The sequence below is a fragment of the Ostrea edulis genome, chromosome 5 (genome assembly GCF_947568905.1).
Source record: "Ostrea edulis chromosome 5, xbOstEdul1.1, whole genome shotgun sequence".
Classification (NCBI taxonomy): domain Eukaryota; kingdom Metazoa; phylum Mollusca; class Bivalvia; order Ostreida; family Ostreidae; genus Ostrea; species Ostrea edulis.
In genome coordinates, this window is record NC_079168.1 from 22746323 (window position 1) to 22751592 (window position 5270).

Sequence of the window (5270 nt, forward strand, 5' to 3'; positions counted from 1 at the left end):
AGGACTGCAAAATTTAGGCCTATGCTCGGCGCTTACAGCTTTTCAGCAGGGATGGATCTTTATCATGCCACACGTGCTGTGACACGGGACCTCGGTTTTAGCGGTCTCAACCACCCCATTTAGTAACCTCTTACAACAAGCAAGGGGTACTGAGGACTAGCTATTCTAACCCCGATGATAAAAGGTCAAAATCTTGGGAAGGAATGTACATATGGAATAAAAGGTCAGAGGAAGGAACATTTCAAAATTTCGTGGGTACAAGACTGCAACTACATTTCATCAAAATTATATCAGACTTGCCGGAACAGTGTATGTCCTTTGCATTAAAAATTATTTACCTTTGGTTTGAAAGGGAAATATATATACACAATGTATTTGGAGACAAAATTTGTCAGACTTTAAGGAATGATGCCTTTCATGAAATTCTAAATTGGTACGTAATGGTTTTTATGGTCATAAATGAAAGGTGAAGGTCACTTAAATAAAATTCATATGAATACAATTTATATCATACATATACATTTCATGATGCACATATGTTCGGAATGGTGCTTTGCATACAGATCTTAGTTTTTATTGGTTTTATTGAAATATGAGTGGCAAAAGTTTTTGTGGACAATATTTTTGAGGAGGAATAACACAATTGTCATAATGGCTGGCAATGAATGATAAAAGAACAAGATGAGTTTGTAAAGCACTGATGCCCCTGGATTTCAATAGTACATGGCAGTCTGTAAGAAATGATAGTTTTCTTGAAAATTTCCAAAAACTATGTCAAGGTCAACAAATCTGGTATCGCTGGGATGGTCTTCTCACAAGAATACACATGCTAAATATAAAGCATTACTTCCCTTACCAAAATATAAGCCCTCTGGCACACAGTTGCTGCAAATTTGCAGCGCATTTGCGGCAAGTTTGCCCCAACTAGTTGCGGCACATTTGCCGCAAGTATACTTTTCGTATGCAAATTTTTCCTCTGGCACACAGTTTGTGGCACAGTTGCGGCACACACTTGCTGCACACTTCTGGCACAGTGTGCGGCATATTTGCCGCAAGTATACTTTTCGTATGCAAATTTTCCTCTGGCACACAGTTTGCAGCAAACTTGCGGCAAACACTTGCTGCACACTTCTGGCACACAGTGTGCGGCATATTTGCCGCAAGTATACTTTTCGTATGCAAATTTTCCTCTGGCACAGTTTGCAGCAAACTTGCGGCACACACTTGCTGCACACTTCTGGCACACAGTGTGCGGCATATTTGCCGCAAGTATACTTTTCGTATGCAAATTTTTCCTCTGGCACAGTTTGCGGCACACTCTTGCTGCAGACTTCTGGCACACAGTTTGCGGTAAACTTGCGGCACTGTCTGCTCGAAATTAAGGGATGCTATATAAACTGTCATTACAAAACAAAAACACAATAACAATTCAATTAATATAATTTCAAGAACAATGACATATCAAGTAATTAACATATTCAAAAATACTAATTTAAAAAAAAATATTCAAAAACAAAAATGACTGGGTTCTTGTAAAATATGTTCTCCATCATAGGAACAACAGTAGAAACATATACTGGGGAAATGACAAATTAAAGGTAGAATTTTTCAACAACAAAAAAGAGAAGAAAAAAAAAAGAGAAGCATTTTGAAAATGTTACATGAATATCTTCAATGTTTTTAAAACATCTATAATGTACAGGGTCTGGAAAATGTTAAGTAAAAGTTGAGTTGGTTACATAAAGTACCATGCTTAAAAAATGACTAAGTTCAACTTCACCATGCATATGTAAATTTTTCAAAGAATGCCTGATCACTTCCGAAAAGACACATGCACATTTACAATGCTTCCATAACAGCTGTTCAAGGTCTGAAGAATGTCAAATAAATGCTGTAAGAGGAGTTGATTACAAAAAATAAGTACCATCTATTCAGGAAATGCTTAAAAAATGACAAAGTTCAACTAAATGTAATTTTTTTGAAAAAAGTCTGATCACTTTCAAAAAGACACATGCACATCTTCAATGTGTCCATAACTACTGTACAAAGTTTGAGGAATATCAATTTAGATGTGCACGAGTTGATCACACAAAATAGGTACCATCTATTCAAGAAATGCATAAAAATGACCAAGTTCAACTACACATAATTTTTTTTTTAAAAAAGTCTAATCATTTTCAAAAAGATGCATGCACATCTTCAATGTGTTCATAACAACTGTACAAAGTTTAAGGAATGTCAAGTTAGAGGTGCATGAAGATTTGATTACACAAAATAGTTACCATCTATTCAAGAAATGCTTAAAAATGACGAAGTTCAACTACATGTAAATTTTTCAAAAAATGTCTGATCACTTTCAAAAAGGCACATGCACATCTTCAATGTATCCCTAACAACTGTACAAAGTTTAAGGAACATCAAGTGAGAGGTGTGAAAGGAGTTGATTACACAAAGTAGGTACTATTACAGGGACGCTACTGTCGCTTGCACACCACTGAGTAATTCACCATTTTATAAACTGTTTGCACATTGTGCAACCCAACCAAAAATATAATTATAACAAGATGTGAGAGAAAACTTAAAGAAACTGCAACAACTTCTAATCTACAAATATTGCATTGTGCAATGTTAAAAAGTTCTCGGTGAAGTCCCACCCTGGCCATGAGAGTACATTTTATTTGGAAACTGCTGCATAAAGAATTTCTTTCAAGATCCAAGAGAAAAATATCAACCCACAGTGGCACTTTTCTGACATAAGGTCAGGTTGTGATTTAAATAGATTTGTGAATTTTGGCCGTTTTAGATCAATCATGTCAAATGAAAGCTTTTAGAAAATAAAATCCTTCTTAAACTAGCAAGTGCTATATAAATGATGCTATAAATGCTAGAATTGTGTATACAATTAAGACAAAGGAGTTGACATGATCTTCTGTACATGTAATTAAGAAGGTCTATCATTTGCATAACATGACTGTGCATCAATAACAACAGGTTTCGGCAACATTTGCAGACAAGAATGAAATATATTCAAAATTCACACATGTAAACTATGCACTTTTCCTCAGAAAAATCTGGAGACACTCTACATTAATTTTAAAATCAGTACTGTGAAGGACTTTATATTCTGATAAATTAATACAGACTTGTGGGCATTTAATTATTAGGGAGAACACTAAACATTTACACAAGTTTCTCCATCATAGATGAATGAGAGAATAATAGGACTATCTCCATGCTGTGTGCACCTTAGAATAAAAAACATGATTGAATTCTGGACCTTCTTCTAATCTTCCACTTGTTCAGTACTTGGTCATCACAATCACATATTGTCCGCAACAGCTCTACTGTCCCATCCATTTGTTGTGATAAACTGTAAATAGTTTTTTGGTTAAGACAGAGTGCCTTTACTCACAAATACATGTAGCAGTCTCATCAGATTCACTTGGCAAGTGTGTATAAATCGAAATGTCATTCTTTTTTTCATTAGTGATTTATACACATTAATCCAGGCCTGCATGTTGGAACTCTAAGATATGGCAAGTTGAAGACAGCCTATCAACACACCATCACAACTTCTGAATCTGCATGACTATCATGAAATATATTCTGAAAAAGATATAAAATTTTAAATAATTACGAGATACCATTGGCCCTCCTATATATAAGTTTGCAAGGCATCTAACATAGGAGGAATCATTCTGGGGTGTGTACATGTAATTACCGTCACCCGACACCTGGGGCCACCGATTTTCAAAGCCGAGCAATAATCAATGTTGCGTTACAGCCCATTGGGCTAATAAATGCAATATCTGATGTACAACTGTTAATATCATGCTGACCCAACTTTACGTACAAATTAACTTTATTGCCAAGACGAGACCTTCAATCCATTTTAATAACGTATTAAATGCATTGATGTAGAGACAAAATTGAGATTCCGGAGGTCACATCCCTGATCATAATGCAGTTTAATTTTTCTAACTGGACATCTGGGTTCAAATCATAAGCATTTGAATAAATAAAAAAAAAAATCAACCATTCATTAAAAAACACCATTTACTTAATAAACTAATTAAATTTTGAAAATATCACCCGAGTAGAAAGTAAACAAAAAATAGCATAAGTATTACGGAAATAGGCCTAATTATTTGTTTGTTTTCCGGCCTTCCCCCTCTCTCTCCGTTTTTTTTAAAGTGCCTATATGGTCCTGTCCAAATGTATAAGAAAAAAATCCGCGAGGGCTACGATAATGCAACTAGAAGGAGTCGAATCTCATACAAAGGAAATTTAAAAAAAAAAAAAAAAATTCCACATAATTTCAAAGAATTGAATGAAGCATGTAAATTTATGAACGTAAACACCGACTTGCAAGATTTGACGCAACAACATACAATATGAGCGATGGTCAGTTTCGTTTTGAACAATATATTAGAGAGTTTATAACTATAAGATACACAGTAATTCACTTACTCAATGACTGGAAGATTCTCCTCAGAATATCTGCATCAACTGATTCAACTCCTGTTCTCGATTCATGTTCAAAATGTTGTTTACCGGTATAACATTATGGCGCCTGTCAATATCAACTTTCGCGCTCAGCATATATTGTGTGAATCCCACACCCGACGCATTGAACCCGATCTCTATTTACGATGCATAGAGCCGTAAAGCCCCATGAAGACCTACTTTGGTATACAGCTTAGATTATTCTAACTTAGTATAAATTAGCATTCCACAAACCAGAATAACGTACCTGGATAAAATCCTGATATGTAAATTATACATATAAAGGTGGATTTTTACCACTCTCATTTGATTAATTTCAACTCACAAACCCAGTATCTGAACTGTAATCAACAGATATACATGTAAATAAAGAAAAGAAATCTCTCTCTCTCTCTCTCTCTCTCTCTCTCTCTCTCTCTCCATTTATTTAGACATAAAAAAAAAATTCTTCACATTTTTTTTCTAATTAACTATTACCCTTTGAACATCTACAATTCACACGATGCTATATCAAAGGAAAACCATTGTAAAGTACTATGCAACCCTGTCAATGTAGTTCATGCTAGAAGGTTTTTTGAATTTTTACATGAATGTTTTGAATTCCGCACCAAAAGTAGAGTGCTATAACTACATTTAATTTTTACATGAATGTTTTGAATTGCGCACCAAAAGTAGAGTGCTATAACTACATTTAATTTATGTAATATGCAATACTAAATTGTATACATAGTCTAATATCACAGGTACATATCAAATATATACTT

The 5270-nt window shown here is 34.5% G+C and overlaps 1 long non-coding RNA gene across 1 annotated transcript; it reads right to left on the reverse strand.

The window, feature by feature from the left end:
- Positions 1 to 1423: 1423 nt before the first annotated feature.
- LOC130054485 (uncharacterized) lies at positions 1424 to 4919 on the reverse strand. The gene is made up of 2 exons (XR_008802792.1): positions 4471 to 4919; positions 1424 to 3606 (listed from the first exon to the last, which is right to left on the reverse strand). It is a non-coding gene; the product is annotated as an uncharacterized LOC130054485 (long non-coding RNA).
- Between the last annotated feature and the right edge of the window lie 351 nt (positions 4920 to 5270).